General features: G+C 41.6%; 1 protein-coding gene across 1 annotated transcript in view; it reads right to left on the reverse strand.

Annotated features, from left to right (window-relative positions):
• LOC126187875 (putative fatty acyl-CoA reductase CG5065) overlaps positions 1-22,004 on the reverse strand; it is a 483,618-nt gene that overhangs the window by 88,893 nt on the left and 372,721 nt on the right. The window lies entirely within an intron of this gene.

Here is a 22,004-nt window from a genome sequence, read left to right on the forward strand (position 1 = left end):
TGTGCATAACTCATTGTAACATCGTACAAAGGTTTAGAAAATCGAATGGCAGCATCTGTTATGGGTGCTGTGGGGTGTGAGTTAACGCTTAGGAAAGTGTAAAAGCGGCTGACGAGCTACATCCAAAATCTGTGTTCTAGTTATTAATAATTATTAAATATTTCACCTTTCCTTTTGACCAAGTATAAAAGATAAACAGATGTCAAGTAATGACGAAAGTAGTTGAACGCGTTGTCAGATTAAAAACAAAGACAAAAATAAAACGAAAATTCTTGTCACAGCAGTTCTGAATGATGGCAAAAACAAACAAACCCAGATAACCCTGACGTCCTTCTGGAAGGACGACATAACTCACTGTAGAAATTATTTATTTTTGCGAATAACGCATTGTTGCAACGGACTTTGACGCATTGTTATATGAAGTAGGCATAGTCAGTTACGCGCTGCGACAGTCAGTTTGACGCTGTCGTTCATAGTTAGTGAGAAACTGTGTCTTGAAAATAGGGTCGATTTTACCATGGACGAACTGACTGACCTTGTCATCGATGGGTATGTATATTTTCTTTCATATTGCGTCAATAATTCTGGAACTTGTCATATAATATCTTAAAGAATTAACCTATATTATTTATAGGCTCATAATACGATTGAAAGTTTTCGTCAGTTGTAATTCAATAATGTTTTCGACCGTCCTTCCAGAAGGACATCAGGGTAATATGTTGTCATTTTGTATTCACAGAAAACGATGTACACTTATGGAACTTTTGGACATGTTAGAATCAAAAGATGAGGAAATACCTAATACTGGTGTGAATGTAACATTACACCCTCCTATAAATACAACCGATGACATAACAGATGAAGATTAGGGTGCTGAAGAAAATCCAAGTGTAGATAAATTACCAGCAAGTCAGCTCAATGCTACTGTGCTACATGACCTAAAAGAGGGGGACGTGGAAGCAACAGGAACAATAAGAGGAAACAGAGTTAAGGATTGTACTCTATCATTCGTAGATAAAATGATAAAAGAAAATAGAGGATCATATGAAATTTGTTCTGACTCAGCATCCGGGATTTCCATTGTACGCTGGAATAGCAACAATGTTGTTACTGTAGCCACCAAGTTTGACAGAGTGCTCTGTAGCAAGATATTCCAGGGAACAAAAGAAAAGGATTAGCGTACTTCAACCTAACTTACTACACTCCTACAATACTCATATGGAAGACATAGATCGAACTGACCAAAATGAATCCCTATATAGATGCTCTATATGAGGGAAAAAGTGGTATTTCCCGATCATTGCACATTTTATATATATTACAGAGCAAAATGCCTGGGATCTTTACAAGCACAACGAATAACCCATAGATCATCTGACATTTAGTCGTCGAATTATCACTGCAATTCTTGAAAGTATCAAAAGAGTCACTACCAGCAGAGGATGTCCTAGTAAGATGGCAAAACTAGATTCTAGATTTGATGGAAGAGAACATTATGTTGCTGAATTACCAACGGACGAGATAACAAAAAAAGAAGAAGCAGCTGAAATGTCGAAGTTGCCACAAAAAACTACTACTATGTGCATAAAATGTGACGAACCACTTCATGTTTGTTGCTTTTTGTCTTATCCTACTATTGCATAAAATATGTGTATAGGTTATTTTCGTTGTTTTTTGTATTTATTAGCTGTTTTAGCCCATAATTGAAATTTATTTATGTTTATTTGAAAGTATAAAAACGAAAACAAGTTGATTGTGCAATGTCATATATTTTACAAAACATGTTCCCTTATTGTCCTGGCGTCCTTCTGGAAGGACGCCTATTTTTGGAAATACTAAATAAAAATAAATACTCAAAAATGTTTTTACTTTCTTCCTTACAACCTTGTGGATAAATGTAGATAAGATATAAATCAATTTTTGAAAAACAAATAATTCAGGACTATCTGGGTTACCGACTGCAAAAATAAAGTTCCACGACCATCTCAGAACTGAAAGCTTGAAATCATAATATTAGAGGAATACTGACACGTCTGGCTTCATAGCCTGCTCTACATCTACATCGACGTGATTACTGTGCTATTCAGTATATTTCTCTGAATTGCCCAAGTCCGTCTGAATGTACGATGGATATGAATGGATGCAGGTGGTTAGACAGACTGCGTACATACGTGTCACCTGCAGTCTTATCTAGACGTATCGTCGGTCCCATATCACTCCCCTACGAGGAAAGATGGAAGAAAGTGCATTACATTACCGAAACGTAACCTGTTGCAACAGACTGTGAAACTGGAAATAATTTAGAACTGCACTACCGACCAAAAAGGAAATGAAGCACCCAGAAACGTGGTGGGCGTAGCTTGGCACACGTACCCACCATACGGATTTGGCGGGGTGAATAGAAAAACAATATTTTTGATGTGAAGAAATAGTGGACCAGTTGCGTTAAAAAATAAGTTTTAACGCAACTACGGTGCTACTTCTTCACATTTGTATTAATAAAAACAGTTCCTAAAATGATGAACAAAAACGTGACTGGCAAGATTGGTCTTTGCGGTGGACGGACACGTGTGAGGGGAAATGCTGACGTAATCTGGGCTCGGCGCTACCAGCAGAAATTGTAACGCATAGCTTCACCACGCAGTTTTGACACTACAGCTGCTAGGTCGCTGGCGTTGGCAGAAATGAAAAACAGGGAAGTCGACATGAGGTGTTCCGAAAGAATCCTGCATATGACGAAACCGAATGCAGCCGCATCGGACACCTTTCACTGTGCCACTTACCTCCAGTTCCATTTGTTAGCAAAGTGGTTATCGGCAAGCGTGAGCGTGTATCATTTTCGTTTCAGTTCTTGCTCTAAGGGAGATAAGCAGGGTATTGTTGACGTACAGGATATCTGATAATAAATCAATACTTCAGCTCTAAAAGACGCAATATACACTCCTGGAAATTGAAATAAGAACACCGTGAATTCATTGTCCCAGGAAGGGGAAACTTTATTCACACATTCCTGGGGTCAGAAACATCACATTATCACACTGACAGAACCACAGGCACATAGACACAGGCAACAGAGCATGCACAATGTCGGCACTGGTACAGTGTATATCCACCTTTCGCAGCAATGCAGGCTGCTATTCTCCCATGGAGACGATCGTAGAGATGCTGGATGTAGTCCTGTGGAACGGCTTGCCATGCCATTTCCACCTGGCGCCTCAGTTGGACCAGCGTTCGTGCTGGACGTGCAGACCGCGTGAGACGACGCTTCATCCAGTCCCAAACATGCTCAATGGGGGACAGATCCGGAGATCTTGCTGGCCAGGGTAGTTGACTTACACCTTCTAGAGCACGTTGGGTGGCACGGGATACATGCGGACGTGCATTGTCCTGTTGGAACAGCAAGTTCCCTTGCCGGTCTAGGAATGGTAGAACGATGGGTTCGATGACGGTTTGGATGTACCGTGCACTATTCAGTGTCCCCTCGACGATCACCAGTGGTGTACGGCCAGTGTAGGAGATCGCTCCCCACACCATGATGCCGGGTGTTGGCCCTGTGTGCCTCGGTCGTATGCAGTCCTGATTGTGGCGCTCACCTGCACGGCGCCAAACACGCATACGACCATCATTGGCACCGAGGCAGAAGCGACTCTCATCGCTGAAGACGACATGTCTCCATTCGTCCCTCCATTCACGCCTGTCGCGACACCACTGGAGGCGGGCTGCACGATGTTGGGGCGTGAGCGGAAGACGGCCTAACGGTGTGCGGGACCGTAGCCCAGCTTCATGGAGACGGTTGCGAATGGTCCTCGCCGATACCCCAGGAGCAACAGTGTCCCTAATTTGCTGGGAAGTGGCGGTGCGGTCCCCTACGGCACTGCGTAGGATCCTACGGTCTTGGCGTGCATCCGTGCGTCGCTGCGGTCCGGTCCCAGGTCGACGGGCACGTGCACCTTCCGCCGACCACTGGCGACAACATCGATGTACTGTGGAGACCTCACGCCCCACGTGTTGAGCAATTCGGCGGTACGTCCACCCGGCCTCCCGCATGCCCACTATACGCCCTCGCTCAAAGTCCGTCAACTGCACATACGGTTCACGTCCACGCTGTCGCGGCATGCTACCAGTGTTAAAGGCTGCGATGGAGCTCCGCATGCCACGGCAAACTGGCTGACACTGACGGCGGCGGTGCACAAATGCTGCGCAGCTAGCGCCATTCGACGGCCAACACCGCGGTTCCTGGTGTGTCCGCTGTGCCGTGCGTGTGATCATTGCTTGTACAGCCCTCTCGCAGTGTCCGGAGCAAGTATGGTGGGTCTGACACACCGGTGTCAATGTGTTCTTTTTTCCATTTCCAGGAGTGTATTTCAATCTGCAGCCAATGTTTTTATATGCCGGTAGGTCGATATTTTTTCCGTCGATGGATTTTTCGATATATCGAGAGACGACAACGGTACTTTTTTAAATATCGGTCTATCGGATACCCAATATTTTCAAAAATACCTACAGTCCTAGTTGGTAGTGATTGACGGAACTATGACGACACAACAGTACGTCATGGAGGTACCGCGTCCTCATGTGTCAGATCTAACTAACTCGCGACGGTATCGTGCTGCTATTTTTCGACAGGACAATGCTCGTGCTCAGATGGCGGGAGTCTGCGTGATGTTGCGGTCCTCTCGTGGGCAGCAAGCCCGACATCTGGCCCTGATACAGCATTTGTGGGATTAGTTAGCACATCAACTCTGTCCCAGCGCCAATATCCGGGATGTCAGTGACCAGTTGGAGTAGCTGTAGGCCAGCATGCTTCAGGACTGGATGCAACGACTTATGACGCACTACCCAACTGATTCAGTGGATGCATCCAGGTCAGAGGAGGCGCAACGTCCCGCTGATTAAGCGGGCTTATGCTGCCGAGTTCTTCGCAAATTTGACTCGGTTCTGTGATCACTGAAATAACATCGCACACTCTCTCAACTCGTCATGTTTCTGTTCATTTACTTCTCCACTTCTGTGTGCTTCTTTTGTCAAGTAATGTATTATGCAATCGTGAATTACGTCTGTATCAAAATATACTTATGATTGCATAACATTCGACACATATGTCGTTCAGAGATGGTCTGCGTTGGCAGTGTCAGTAACCGATTATTTGCAATAACTGTACACATACGGAGAAGACGTGGTTCCGAACAGATTTTACCGCAGAATACGTATTCAGATTTACAGATTTACAGTTAAATTTCCAAACGAAAGCGAAACTAAGAAGGCCGAACTGGCAACAGTAATAATAAGTACGACTCCTCTGAACCATTAACCCGTGATCACCCAAGCCGTTATATGAAAGTGTCTGAGATATTTTACAATTTTCATCGCGGAGCTTTCTGCTCCAAAGGCGGTGAGCTAAACACTTGCCTACAGAGGCCTCTATTTATTTATTTACTTGGATTACAAAGAGGGAAATGACAGCTGTATCATAGTGCAACAGATACTCACAGCTCTGTTGTGGAATCACTGTAAAGAGTACTAAAAAGTGCAAGAAGATGACATCGAGCAGACAGAAACCATGAACTAAGCTGAAAGAGTAGTCAGTGCACAAATTAAAACTGCAGCTACATAACATGTTGCGCAAGAAATATTAAGAGTATACAGACGAAGTACAAAATATCCCATCTTTACAGTGCGAAAAGTAAATTTTAATGAAGCATGACAGACGGGAGAAGTATTTAATAACTATTCGCTCTAATGTGGCAAGCAAAAATTTATTGGAAGAGAGGAGCATGCAGAACTTTCACATGCTGGTATCTCAAGACAGTTACAATATACTCAGCTGTTAGAAGTAATAAAACCCGAGACTGATTCAGATCTTGAATTATTGTGACTAAAGACTAAGACATGGGTGATAAAATCCCGACCATAATTTAGAAAGTAACTGTGTGCTTCTGCAGAACGGAACTAAAAGTTATTTACAATTTGTCTTGTAGGCACATTACCGGGTAGATAAAAATTTTAGTAATGCCTCTTTATAATTTGGATAAAAGAGAGAATTTACAGCTACAGAATTCTTTGACTCTATCGCTGTGTACGAAGGGTTACGAGAACACCGTATATGAAAGGATGTTATAACATCTCTGTGCAGACAATCTGTTGTCACATTCGCAGTGTAACACTAGGTAACTATCAACAACATAAAATTCAAGTACTTGTGGAGTACCTGCATAAACGGATGGGAAGCTGAGGACATTATGCACCTCTCTTGATGAAATAAAAGTTTTTTATTGCATGTATCGAGATAGTATAAGCTGAATCTCATGGAATTAGAAGAAAAGTTCATTAACGATTTCTATCGCATATTTCTATAGCATTTCTATCGCATATCATTCTCTAATGTCAACAAGAAGAAAAAGATTTGAGTCTGGTGTTTGTCAATAAACAGGACAGATGATATACAGGGTGTCCCAGCTATCTTGTCCGCCCAAAATATCTCTGGAACAATAACAGCTATTGGAAAACGACTTTCACCGGTATCAATATAGGGCTGGGGCCCATGAATGTACATATTTGGAAACATTCTAAATCGAAAGCATATGTGTTTTTTAACACAAACTTATGTGTTTTTTAAATGGACCTCCTATATTTTTTCTTCAGCAATCCATAGCGTCTCAATATCTCGGGATGTAATGGTAATATTGCGATGCAATCAACGCCATTGTGTATGTGCTTTGTCATGCTATGGATTGCTGAAGAAAAAATATAGGAGGTCCATTTAAAAAAAACATAAGTTTGTGTTAATGCGTCTCAATATCTCGGGATGTAATGCGAATAATGCGATGCAATCAACGCCATTGTGTATGTGCTTTGTCATGCTATGGATTCCTGAAGAAAAAATATAGGAGGTCCATTTAAAAAAACATAAGTTTGTGTTAAAGAACACATATGCTTTCGTTTTAGAATGTTTCCAAATATGTACATTCATGGGCCCCAGCCCTACATTGATACCGGTGAAAGTCGTTTTCCAATAGCTGTTATTGTTCCAGAGATATTTTGGGTGGACAAGATAGCTGGGACACCCTGTATAAATTCAGATTATTCCTTTAAAATTGTAAAACATGTAAAACATTAAAATAAACGATGTAAAAACGAGTTTAGGGACATACTCGACGGTTGAGTTACAAAAATATCTTGTCACAGAACAGCAATAAAACAAAATCAAGGCAGTTTATACGACATAGTTCTCACAAATGCGATGTTTTTTAACGCAAGATCATTAATGTTGAGTAAAGTAGATCTTTCTAAATTCCTGAACTTAATATCGGTGCAGTACTCTCCTGGCCGTTCGATATTTAAGATTTTATGCACAACTAGAGTTCTCCTGCTCTCAGCATCAGCGGCCAATGAGGCTGCAAAAAGACGGGACATTTACACTCACGAATTTCAATACATTATGCCTTTTAATGTTGTATTCTGAAGTAAGTCTGTGTCTTCGAAGGATATTTTTAGGGTTGAAGAAGACTGTCGTATTCAATTGAGACATCAGCTTGTGATTTTTCGTGTTTTGTCTGCTGTTGAATCGAAATTACACTTGGATAGGTTTTCCTTAATCCAGTGTTTTCTGTAGGCTTGGGTCTACAGCAAAATTAATTTCTTGTAGGTGAACATTTTTCCCAGTGTATGTTGCATTTTATTTGTAAAATCACGTAGTGGTTAACTAATTTCGACACTTGGTCATTCTCAACAACTTGGTGCAAAGATTGTCTGCTACTAACTGTAAACGAAGAGATAATTGAAGTAGTAAATCCACTCATTAACATTTTCGTTGTATTATCCTGCGATACCTCATCATTAGACATAATCGAGTAAACAGATTCATGTATAAAATTGCGGCTGCAGATTGAAGAAGTGAAACATTGTAATAAAAGAAAAGTGTCACATTAACACAGGACATTTGAAAAGAATAGCAGTGCCTGTAGCAACAAAATTAGAAGAAACAAACACGTTTATTTTATATCACTTAAGTGTCTGATGTTAGAAATTGGATAATACGTGACAACAACAATATTAGCTCAGGTATCCAATAGTATAAAAAGTGTGGCAGATGATAAAGGAAATCTTATGTACAAACTATAATTATTTTTTTCTGTAATACTTACTGAATTCTACAGACGAGTTTTAGGTAAAAATTAGCAGAATGTGCAGTATTCGCGGCAGGCACATTTACTTGTGTGTCACCAGTAAAATGAGCGAAGGAAATGACTCAATTATTTAGTTTTCTTGGTTAATGACAGTGTTAACTAATTGCACGATTAATAATAAGCGCTAATAAGTGGCCGTTATACACTAACGAATCACGAATATGTAACCTGTAAACTGAGTAGTTTCACGTTATTACAACAGAAATCAAGTCAGGCCTAAGTGCAGCGGAAGAAGACTGAGGAATAACGGTTTGCCTACGATAGAGAGCGCTTATGAAAAAACCGTAATGCTTTTCGGCGGGGTCCTTGTCTCGCTGGACAGCGGCCACAACACACAGGCCTAAAGAACCGCTGCGCAGTCGATCCTTGCAATGTGTCCCAAAAACAGCGGGGGAAAATGCGATTTTCGAGCGTGGCCGTATCTCCGGTTCTGTTGATCACAGAGATAAGTGGCCAAGTGTTTGGGTGGCCGTTGGCCTAGCGACCATTTGTGTACCTATCGGAAGAACGCGGATGCTGTAACTATCTTAGAGTAGAGTAGTTGTGATCTAGGGTGGATCTCACACGGCTTATAAAACCACCAAAAATAATTATTTTTGAGTACGAAAAGTACCAATTTTGGGGACGGTCACATTAATAATTTCCTTTCATGGCAACCCATCGAAATTCTTACCATAGGTTCTTAACATGATGTTCTTGGGGAATATGGAAACTTCTTTTCGATATCGTTATCCGTTACCGAGATCCAGGATTTCAAAGTTACCGTACTTATACTCGTAATAACCGATCTGAAGCAGAAATGTGGTTTTAAATGACGTAGTGAATACAAGACAAGTTCCACAGTCATTGCAAGAATACTGCTGTCACCAAACTATGTTCGTAGTTAGCAATTTTCCACCAATCAAACTTTCATGACGCACTGTCTCTGCACAATGGACATTTCACGCCTGTACAAATATGCCCCAAGTGGTACTGCAATGACAAGAAATGGGCTAAAAATTGTTAACTTGCAAGCAAAGTAGTTAAAACAACTACCAAAAATTATGTTAATCTGGAAAAACTGCAAATTCTGTAAAATATTTCTTATAACATTTTTAAAGATGAGTTGCTATCGATGAGGAAACTATTCAGAAGAAAATTTAGAGGAAACAATTTTTCGTTAATCTCATTTGTGTTAAACTTATTTCTTGTTTACATTTGACAAAGCATATAAATGTCTCGAAGAATATAAATACATTGTCGAAACTATATTGAACTACAGAATTAATTTTATACTCGTACAAACAGCAGCTGTGCTGTAGCAGGGAGAAGAAGGGAACCAGAGGGAAAAGTGCTCCTGCCAGAGCACAGAAAAGGCGAATACGCTCTTCTTTAAAAGACTCTGACCGACAAGTGGGGAGCCATCTGCCTAAGACCTCATTCCACCTTCCTCAGCATAAATTTAGATGTGCAAATATATTTGCACTTTTTTATGCTGAAAGAGAGTAGCAGAGATTGTGGTGGTGGAAGAGAGAGGATAAGGCCAATTGGAGAGAAAGAGAGAGAAGACAATGATGATGCGAGAGACAACGTGGCACTGAAAGAGAGAGATGGGTGAGACAATAGCAGTGGGAGCCAAAGAGAGAGGGAATATTGATGGTGAATGAGAGACAGAGGCAGTAAAAGAGAAAAAGAGATGGTTGGAGACAGAAGTAGTGGGAGCAAAAGAGATAGGATAGAGTGGAAATAAAAAACAAAGATGAGTTCAGACCATTCTCAGACTAGGGCGTCAGGAACCTCCCAGACTGGCAAATCTTAACACATAGGTATAGGGGAGGGCGCATTTTGCACCAAACTTTTCAACACGTGGGTAAAAGGAAAAAAATAGGTTAGACCACCCCCAGAATTTTTTAAGCTGTCGAGTTATGGTAAACACAGTCGCAGTAGGAAAGAAAGCAAAAGTAAACGGTGTAAGTGAGAGAGGAGACGGTCGAAGTAGGATATTAGTAAATCAATGGGAGAAAAAGGAAACAGTGGGAGAGAGACTACATATAGACGGTGGCAGTAAGATGGAGATGCTGAAAATGAATGCTTTTTGACTGCAAGTAGAGACTGGGTAAATGGATTTAGAATGTTTTGTGTTAAAAGATCGAGAATATGTTCGCATACTAAAATATTTGGTGAAAAAGGCGGATGAGGATTTAAACAACCTGTTCCCCACTTTTCTGTCAGTCTTGTAAAGAGGAACACATTCGCATTTTTGCCCTCCGACGGGAGCATTTTTTCGCTGCTTGTTCTTAGGTTTGTTTGACTAATTCGTGTCTGAGGACTGTATTGACTGCGAAGATGAGGAAAGACTAATCACAACCGCAAAGAGGCGTATGAGTAATCTTCTTCCTACACGTTATCCGCAAATGCAACCGATTAAAAATTAAACAGGAACGCATTATTCGCTAAAGGCGTTTCAGTGCTTTGAAGTTAAGAGTCAACAACGGAAAGAAAAACATTTGATGAGAAAACTACAGCAATAATTGCGTTTTACAAAATTGAAAGATGTGTACAGCATACACGCTGAATCCCCGAGTTAGGCTTATTTAATAGCTGGCGTTGTTTATATACCAACGACACAACTCAACACATTATAGAAACCACCTACAGTTTCTTTAATATTTGCGAATATTGGAATTGTAATGTTTCTACTATTTCTGGAAGAATGCAAGAAAGCTACATTGCCCGAATACTGTAACGATCCTAGGAGACTAACAAATATTTCTTGCGACTAAGTGGACAGCAGAATTTCTCGCTGTAGGCGGCCCAAGACCTTGCGTAAGAGAGGAACTCGACGCTGCTGAGCCGTTGTCTCGTGTCCTGCCATCTACCGGCACTTTTCTTCACTTGCTCTAGCGAGGGCACCACAGTTAGCTAGCACGCACTCTACAACACCAAGGGGGCGTCAGATGGCAGCACTTAACACATTGCGCTCGGAGCCAATTTCAAAGTAACTAGGCTTTCCGTTAAGGCTGCGGTCACAATTGGTTCCGATATCGGTGGATTTCGCCGACAACCGATATCGGCCGGAGGCGGTCGATCTTTAATCTTTTCAACCATTACGCCACTAGGTGCACGATCACGCTGTAGCCCATGTTATCTCCCGAACATACGACCGGCAATCGGTGAAATTCAAATCAGTTTGTATTCTTCTGTCAAATCGACTGCCGCTCTGACACACGAAATACGGAGCATGAGAAACTGGTAAGTTTAGTCCAAGAAAGAGTTTGTGGCATCCTGATGATGGAAATATCATAATCGGATTATAGTTTGGAATCTATGAACTGAAATCGCAGGTTTGCTCGAAACCTCGAATAGGCAAGATCTTTTTAGGCGTAGGTTATAACCTAAAAGAATAAGTTGTTCAAGTCAAAAGGAAGGCGTATCTTACATGCTTATTGCTGCTGTACTGGATCTTTTTTGTAATAGGTTGTCAATAGTTGTCTACAAATTATTATTATTATTATACAAATTTGGCCGTTAAAGACCGTGAAAACAGTAATTTCTTGCGCTTCTGGGAAGTCTTCTTTCTCTCAGTCCACACTTCTTTTATTCTTGCGCTGAAGGCGGCTTTTCTCTCTTCAGACCATTTAGTTCCACAAGTCTTCTTAATTTTCACACCGAAACCCGTGAATGAATTCAGTTTTCTTCTAAAAAGGTTTCTGTTAAATATTGTTTCCTGATCTATGTCCATTTCTTTTAGATCTCCTTCTGTGTTGATAAACCATAAATTTTTAGTTTTTAGATTTGCGATGTACGAAAATATTTGTTTTGTAAGCCTATTCGGGTTCATCCTCATGATGTGAGCATAAAAGGAGCATCTTCTTTTTCTAATTTCGTCTGTAATTTTGCTGCACTTCGTATACACTTCTTTGTTGCTTTTTAGTCTGTATACAGGCTTGCCTTGATCATCTGTCATTTTCCTGTGTCCAAGAATTGTCCTCACAATTCTTCTTTCACGATTTTCTATCTGTTCTGCGTATGTAAAATTTGCCAGTGTTTCTGATGCATATAGTATCTGCCGTCTAATGACAGTCTGGTAGTGTCTGAGTTTAATGTTTTTGGATATACATTTTTTTGAATACATTTGTCTGCAGTAGTGAGTTTTTGTATTCTAGCCCTGCAGGCTGGATGACCTTTTGCCACAGGCTGAATTAGTTCACCAAGATATTTGAAATGTTTAGATACCTGTATTTTCCCGTATTTCGTAGTTATTTTCTTTGGTGGATTTTTGATATTTGTAATGATTTCTGTCTTTTCAAATGAAATTTGCAAGCCTGCTTTTTCAGCAGTTTCTTTAAGTAATTCTATTTGTTTTATTGTGTCTTTTTGTGTATAAGCTAAACAGGCGAGATCGTCAGCGAAAGCAAAACAGTTGGTTTCAATGGCTTTGTAGCACTTCCCTCCAATTTGGACTTTCTCAACTCCACGTTTTTGCGTGAGTTTTCTCCATTCTGCTATGACTTTATCCAGAACACAGTTGAAGAGTACCGGGGACAGCGCATCTCCTTGTCTGACGCCGGTTTTGACCTCGAAATGCCGTGAAATTTCTCCTTGGAATTTTACTTTTGATGTTGTATTTTTTAATGTTTCTTTGATTATGGTGATTCTTGTTTCATCTATTTCATATTCTCGAAGTGTTTTGATGAGTGTGTCCCTATCGATTGAGTCATAAGGTTTTTTGAAATCAATGAATGTTATGAAATATTTCTTGCTCCTTGTAGATGAATAGTTCATTGTTGTTTTGAGGTTAAAAATTTGTTCGGCGCAGGATCTTCCTGGTCTGAAGCCAGCATGATATTCTCCAAGTTTTCCGTCTATAATTGGTGATACACGATTGAGCAGGGCTTTTGATAGAATTTTGTATGGGACTGGGAGAAGCGATATTCCACGATAGTTGTTAACATCCCTTTTGTCACCTTTTTTAAACAAAGGGTGAATTAGGGCAGTTTTCCTGTGACTTGGGATTTTTTTGGTTTCCCACACTTGTTCAAGTTTCTACAAATTATTATTAAGGCTTACTGGCGTTTTATGCAAGTAGTGTAGTGATTCTGTTAATATGAAGTGGTTTGTAAATGTGGTGTGCGGTATGTGTTTCCACTTTCAACTGCTTTAGGTTTTCAGAGCATCTTATGCTAGAGTTGAAGGTTAATTGACATACGTCTGCATAACTTCAAATAAATACATTGAAAGAGAGTGTTTATAACTTGCTTTTCAAGGTCACCACGAATTATCTCGCGTATGTAACAGGACGTTTCTCCCGTCATCTCATATACTCGTGAAACTTTGTTTGGTTACTCCGGTAACTGAGGACGGAATGTACAACACCAGCCACGTTCTGTACGAGACAGCAGAGCTCATTCACGTGCATTTGGCGCCCCTTTCGTACAGAAGCCGCTATGCAGCACTCGTATCGAAGCACAGGGTCGCCGTGGTATCCACCCCACGCTAAGCGGTTGAAGTCTAACCTACTTCAGACACAGAATAGATTCTAATCTACCCTAACCTCCTTGACCCTGCCAAAAAATGACGAAGGACATCGGACGGCCAGTCTTATCAGGTGACCTCTGGCCACTGCGTCTGGCGACCGTTGTCGGTGCCACTGTGGACGCGGCCCAAGATTTCAGTCCCACGTGCCGGCGACCACCTGACATGCGTATGTGAGCGAAATGGAAAACGTGACAACCAGAAGAGGGATCTATCGAAAACCAAAAATTGTAACTAAATTGTAACTAAACTACTTACACTCCATTCTGGAGTGTAATTAGCAGTCTTCGAAAGGGAGGTAAGAAGGAAATGACAAGTATTTTGGACAGGTCAGGAAAACTGCTGGTGAATCCTGTGGATGCCTTGGGCAGATGGAGGGAATATTTTGAAGAGTTGCTCAATGTAGGTGAAAATGCGATCAGTAATGTTTCAGATTTCGAGGTAGAATGGGATAGGAATGATGATGGAAATAGGATCACATTTGAGGAAGTGGAAAAAAATGGTCAATAGATTGCAGTGCAATAAAGCGGCTGGGGTGGATGAAATTAAGTCGGAACTCATCAGATACAGTGGAATGTCAGGTCTTAAATGGCTACACAGGATAATTGAAATGGCCTGGGAGTCGGGACAGGTTCCATCAGACTGGACAAAAGCAGTAATCACACCAATCTTTAAACATGGAAACAGAAAAGATTGTAACAACTACAGAGGTATCTCTTTAATCAGCGTTGTGGGTAAAATCTTCTCAGGTATTGTTGAAAGGAAAGTGCGAGTATTAGTTGAGGACCAATTGGATGAAAATCAGTGTGGGTTTAGGCCTCTCAGAGGTTGTCAGGACCAGATCTTTAGTCTACGGCAAATAATGGAGAAGTGTTATGAGTGGAACAGGGAATTGTATCTATGCTTTATAGATCTGGAAAAGGCATATGACCGGGTTCCTAGGAGGAAGTTATTGTCTGTTCTACAAGATTATGGAATAGGAGGCAAACTCTTGCAAGCAATTAAAGGTCTTTACATGGATAGTCAGGCAGCAGTTAGAGTTGACGGTAAATTGAGTTCATGGTTCAGAGTAGTTTCAGGGGTAAGACAAGGCTGCAACCTGTCTCCACTGTTGTTCATATTATTTATGGATCATATGTTGAAAACAATAGACTGGCTGGGTGAGATTAAGATATGTGAACACAAAATAAGCAGTCTTCCATATGCGGATGACTTAGTTGTGATGGCAGATTCGATTGAAAGTTTGCAAAGTAATATTTCAGAGCTATATCAGAAATGTAAGGACTATGGTATGAAGATTAGCATCTCCAAAACGAAAGTAATGTCAGTGGGAAAGAAATATAAACGGATTGAGTGCCAAATAGGAGGAACAAAGTTAGATCAGGTGGACGGTTTCAAGTACTTAGGATGCATATTCTCACAGGACGGCAACATAGTGAAAGAACTGGAAGCGAGAAGTAGCAAAGCTAATGCAGTGAGCGCTCAGCTACGATCTACTCTCTTCTGCAAGAAGGAAGTCAGTACCAAGACTAAGTTATCTGTGCACCGTTCAATCTTTCGACCAACTTTGCTGTATGGGAGCGAAAGCTGGGTGGACTCAGGTTACCTTATCAACAAGGTTGAGGTTACGGATATGAAAGTAGCTAGGATAATTGCAGGTACTAGTAGATGTGAACAATGGCAGGAGGGTGTCCACAATGAGGAAATCAAAGGAAAACTGGGAATGAACTCTACAGATGTAGCAGTCAGGGCGAACAGGCTTAGATGGTGGGGTCATGTTACACGCATGGAAGAAGCAAGGTTACCCAAGAGACTCATGGATTCAGCAGTAGAGGGTAGGAGGAGTCGGGGCAGACCGAGGAGAAGGTACCTGGATTCGGTTAAGAATGATTTTGAAGTAATAGGTTTAACATCAGAAGAGGCACCAATGTTAGCACTGAATAGGGGATCATGGAGGAACTGTATAAGGGGGGCTATGCTCCAGACTGAACGCTGAAAGGCATAATCAGTCTTAAATGATGATGATGATGATGATGATGATGATGAATACAATAAGCGAAAAACAGCTCTTCTACATCTACATCTACATCCATACTCCGCAAGCCATCTGACGGTGTGTGGCGGAGGGTACCTTGAGTGTACCTCTATCGGTTCTGCCTTCTATTCCAGTCTCGTATTGTTCGTGGAAAGAAGGATTGTCGGTATGCCTCTGTGTGGGCTCTAATCTCTCTGATTTTATCCTCATGGTCTCTTCGCGAGATATACGTAGGAGGGAGCAATATACTGCTTGACTCTTCGGTGAAGGTATGTTCTCGAAACTTTAACAAAAGCCCGTACCGAGCTACTGAGCGTCTCTCCTGCAGAGTCTTCCACTGGAGTTTATCTATCATCTCCGTAACGCTTTCGCGATTACTAAATGATCCTGTAACGAAGCGCGCTGCTCTCCGTTGGATCTTCTCTATGTCTTGTATCAACCCTATCAGGTACGGATCCCACACTGCTGAGCAGTATTCAAGCAGTGGGCGAACAAGCGCACTGTAACTTACTTCCTTTGTTTTCGGATTGCATTTCCTTAGGATTCTTCCAATGAATCTCAGTCTGGCATCTGCTTTACCGACGATCAACTTTATACGATCATTCCATTTTAAATCACTCCTAATGCGTACTCCCAGATAATTTATGGAATTAACTGCTTCCAGTTGCTGACCTACTATATTGTAGCTAAATGATAAGGGATCTTTCTTTCTATGTATTCGCAGCACATTACACTTGTCTACATTGAGATTCAATTGCCATTTCCTGCACCATGCATCAATTCGCTGCAGATCCTCCTGCATTACAGTACAATTTTCCATTCTTACAATCCCTCGATATACCACAGCATCATCCGCAAAAAGCTTCAGTAAACTTCCGATGTCATCCACAAGGTCATTTATATATATTGTGAATAGCAACGGTTCTACGACACTCCCCTGCGGCACACCTGAAATCACTCTTACTTCGGAAGACTTCTCTCCATTGAGAATGACATGCTGCGTTCTGTTATCTAGGAACTCTTCAATCCAATCACACAATTGGTCTGATAGTCCATATGCTCTTACTTTGTTCATTAAACGACTGTGGGGAACTGTATCGAACGCCTTGTGGAAGTCAAGAAACACGGCATCTAGCTGTGAACCCGTGTCTATGGCCCTCTGAGTCTCGTGGACGAATAGCGCGAGCTGGGTTTCACACGACCGTCTTTTTAGGAACCCATGCTGATTCCTACAGAGTAGATTTCTAGTCTCCAGAAAAGTAATTATACTCGAACATAATACGTGTTCCAAAATTCTACTACTGATCGACGTTAGAGATATAGGTCTATAGTTCTGCACATCTGTACGACGTGCCTTCTTGAAAACGGGGATGACCTGTGCCCTCTTCCAATCCTTTGGAACGCTACGCTCTTCTAGAGACCTACGGTACATTGCTGCAAGAAGGGGAGCAAGTTCCTTCGCGTACTCTGTGTAAAATCGAACTGTTATCCCATCAGGTCCAGCGGCCTTTCCTGTTTTGAGTGATTTTAATTGTTTCTCTATCCCTCTGTCGTCTATTTCGATATCTACCATTTTGTCATCTGTGCGACAATCTAGAGAAGGAACTGCAGTGCAGTCTTTCTCTGTAAACAGCTTTGGAAAAAGACATTTAGTATATCGGCCTTCAATCTGTCATCCTCTGTTTCAGTACCATTTTGGTCACAGAGTATCTGGACATTTTATTTTGATCCACCTACCGCTTTGACATAAGACCAAAATTTCTTAGGATTTTCTGCCAAGTCAGTACACAGAACTTTACTTTCGAATTCATTGAAAGCCTCTCGCATAGCCCTTCACAGTTCTGATCAGGTGAGTCCATGTAGCAATCCACTGAGGACGAGAGTAAAATGGAATCGAAGGTAACAGTCGATCTCATTTTGAACATTTCTGTCCTGACTGCGATCTGTGTTTTCCAAGACTTGACAGGACGGAAAGTGTCAATCGCGATATTTCGGAAATTTTGGCACGTGGTTACTTTCCATAACACGTGTAAATCTAAACTTCATATTTCTGCTGAATGTTTTATTAAACGTCTTTAAAATTGCAGTATTTGTTTTTAACCTTGTTACTGCCGTTCCCGTGCACTGACGTGCCCAGACTAAAAGCACAATGGTAGGCCCTCTCACAGTCCATTGTCTGTCCCACGGGACAGACGGCGCGTGTTAAGGCCGATTTCTGAGTTACATTACGCATTACGTTATGTATCACGAGAATTTCTGCGAGAAACTACAAAATGTTTCATGTGATAGACTATTGAATTTCCTATTTTTGTTCCCTACAAAATATAACGCAAACTGAGCGAGGAGGTATTTCGACAAAAGTAGATTACAAATTCCTTTATTGTTCTCACCCTCGTTACGGTGAGTACCGCACTATAGGTAAACTGTACATTTGGAGCATGTCATCGACTTTACACACACTCGGCGTTTATATTTTTCGCTGGACGAATTGTGCCACAAATAAATTCAAACTAGCCCCAGTCCCCTACATGCAATGTTTTCTGGAAGTTCGTCTTTATGTAACGGAAACACAGCCAAGAATACTCTCCAAAATATTCCCAGTTGGGACGGCCTCCCCCGCACTACCACATCGACTGGTAGGGCCAAAAAGAACTGGACTCTTCAATGGATCAGAACTCGAACAACCAACTTGCTCCACTCTTCAAGCAATACAGCAGAATATACATGGTGGTTCGAAATGAATATACCGGCTTTAAGGCTTTGTAGCACGTATTACGTTCACCTTACAATTATAAATAATACACCTAATGAAAGAGAAACACAAACAGTTTTTCTTACTATTATTCAGTGTCAACACCGATCACATATCGAGTCGATAGGCGAGTTGTTCCGAAACCTTGATCAATGTGTCAGGAGTAACTGTTGCAACAACACTGTTTCTAAAGTCGGATAGATCAGCTAGTATCGGAGGCACATACACATGATCGCGTCATATCGTGTGTGAACGTGGAGATCATTCAAAAAATGCTGTGTCAATCGGCCCCTTGCGCCCAATCCACCGGTCGGATACAACGTCGTTTTGATCAGTCGCGTACTGAGTTACGCCAGTGCGGCAGCGCACCATCTTGACCCCAAATAAAGACATGTAGTTCAGCTTATTCTCATTGAGGCACGGGCCATAGCTGTAGCACATCAACGCGTTTTCCAGTCACTCTTTGTCATTTTGTATTCTTCCCATTGCGCACTGGTATTCAAACAAAACTGTTTGAGTTGCTCTTTCAGTCGGTGTATTACGAGGGCAGTTCAATAAATAATGCAACACATTTTTTTTCTCGGCCAATTTTGGTTGAAAAAACCGGAAATTTCTTGTGGAATATTTTAAAACATTCCCGCTTCGTCTCGTATAGTTTCATTGACTTCCGACAGGTGGCAGCGCTGTACGGAGCTGTTAAAATGGCGTCTGCAACGGATGTGCGTTGCAAACAACGGGCAGTGATCGAGTTTCTTTTGGCGGAAAACCAGGGCATCTCAGATATTCATAGGCGCTTGCAGAATGTCTACGGTGATCTGGCAGTGGACAAAAGCACGGTGAGTCGTTGGGCAGAGCGTGTGTCATCATCGCCGCAAGGTCAAGCAAGACTGTCTGATCTCCCGCGTGCGGGCCGGCCGTGCACAGCTGTGACTCCTGCAATGGCGGAGCGTGCGAACACACTCGTTCGAGATGATCGACGCATCACCATCAAACAACTCGGTGCTCAACTTGACATCTCTGTTGGTAGTGCTGTCACAATTGTTCACCAGTTGGGATATTCAAAGGTTTGTTCCCGCTGGGTCCCTCGTTGTCTAACCGAACACCATAAAGAGCAAAGGAGAACCATCTGTGCGGAATTGCTTGCTCGTCATGTGGCTGAGGGTGACAATTTCTTGTCAAAGATTGTTACAGGCGATGAAACATAGGTTCATCACTTCGAACCTGAAACAAAACGGCAATCAATGGAGTGGCGCCACACCCACTCCCCTACCAAGAAAAAGTTTAAAGCCATACCCTCAGCCGGTAAAGTCATGGTTATTCTGTTCGATGTCCTTCCCCATGGACAAACGATCAACTCTGAAGTGTATTGTGCTACTTTTCAGAAATTGAAGAAACGACTTCAGCGTGTTCGTAGGCACAAAAATCTGAACGAACTTCTCCTTCTTCATGACAACGCAAGACCTCACACAAGTCATCGCACCCGAGAGGAGCTCACAAAACTTCAGTGGACTGTTCTTCCTCATGCACCCTACAGCCCCGATCTCGCACCGTCGGACATCCATATGTTTGGCCCAATGAAGGACGCAATCCGTGGGAGGCACTACGCGGATGATGAAGAAGTTATTGATGCAGTACGACGTTGGCTCCGACATCGACCAGTGGAATGGTACCGTGCAGGCATACAGGCCCTCATTTCAAGGTGGCGTAAGGCCGTAGCATTGAATGGAGATTACGTTGAAAAATAGTGTTGTGTAGCTAAAAGATTGGGGAATAACCTGGTGTATTTCAATGCTGAATAAAACAACCCCTGTTTCAGAAAAAAAATGTGTTGCATTACTTATTGAACTGCCCTCGTATTTACAATTGTAAGTTGAACGTAATAAATGCTACAACGCCTTAAAACCGGTATGTTCATTTTGAAACACCCTGTATTTTTAAAACAGCTTGTCGCCTTCGATCACGTCTCTCAAATACTCTGAAGCATAGACCACCAAGTAAGGTGGCCTATGTCTACTACAGCTCCTTCCAAAATGTTTTTCACTCCTAGCTCTCTTCTAAAACTTGGAGACAGCAGTTCTGGAGTGTTTTTACGGTATTCTTACTGTGGCTGCGATTATCACCATCAATAATTGGCTCAAAAACTAGCGAACTGTCACGTAGCTACTTCTATGTGTATCAACATCCCCTCCTTGGGTTTCTTTATATCAGTGACCTCCGCATTTTGGCCATGAAAAGCTTCTTCTGATTCTGTTATGTACCGGAAGAAATGCTTTTTTATTATCCTCCTTTTTCCCTGTTTGTACTGGCATTTGAGAAATTAAACTTCCATCTCAGTAGAGAAATCAGTGGTATCCTCAACCAGCACTCATGGGCCCCTTGATTGATACTGATCATTTCCCTGTTGTTCAAAATTTTCCTTGCAACTTCCATAACTTCTTTGCAAGAATGCTATTTTTAATGTGGCTAAATAGATGGTGACGAATTCTAATCATTCGCTGAACCTTTCTTCAAGTTACTTGTTTATTCCCACTAAATTTGCAGTCATATACAATCTTAGAAGAAAGATTAAGGAAAGGCAAACCTACGTTTCTAGCATTTGTAGACTTAGAGAAAGCTTTTGACAATGTTGACTGGAATACTCTCTTTCAAATTCTAAAGGTGGCAGGGGTAAAATACAGGGAGCGAAAGGCTATTTACAATTTGTACAGAAACCAGATGGCAGTTATAAGAGTCGAGGGGCATGAAAAGGAAGCAGTTGTTGGGAAGGGAGTGAGACAGGGTTGTAGTCTATCCCCGATGTTATTCAATCTGTATATTGAGCAAGCAGTGAAGGAAACAAAAGAAAAATTTGGAGTAGGAATTAAAATCCATGGAGAAGAAATAAAAACTTTGAGGTTTGCCGATGACATTGTAATTCTGTCAGAGACAGCAAAGGACTTGGAAGAGCAGTTGAACGGAATGGATGGTGTCTTGAAGGGAGGATATAAGATGAACATCAACAAAAACAAAACGAGGATAATGGAATGTAGTCGAATTAAGTCGGGTGATGCTCAGGGAATTAGATTATGAAATGAGACACTTAAAGTAGTAAAAGAGTTTTGCTATTTGGGGGGCAAAGTAACTGATGATGGTCGAAGTAGAGAGGATATAAAATGTAGACTGGCAATGGGAAGGAAAGCGTTTCTGAAGAAGAGAAATTTGTTAACCTCGAGTATAGATTTAAGTGTCAGGAAGTCGTTTCTGAAAGTATTTGTATGGAGTGTAGCCATGTATGGAAGTGAAACATGGACGATAAATACTTTGGACAAGAAGAGAATAGAAGCTTTCGAAATGTGGTGCTACAGAAGAATGCTGAACATTAGATGGGAAGATCACATAACTAATGAGGAGGTATTGAATAGGATTGGGGAGAAGAGGAGTTTGTGGCACAACTTGACCAGAAGAAGGGATCGTTTGGTAGGTTCTGAGGCATCAAGGGATCACCAATTTAGTATTGGAGGGCAGCGTGGAGGGTAAA

This window comes from Schistocerca cancellata, chromosome 5 (assembly GCF_023864275.1).
Source record: "Schistocerca cancellata isolate TAMUIC-IGC-003103 chromosome 5, iqSchCanc2.1, whole genome shotgun sequence".
Classification (NCBI taxonomy): Eukaryota; Metazoa; Arthropoda; class Insecta; order Orthoptera; family Acrididae; genus Schistocerca; species Schistocerca cancellata.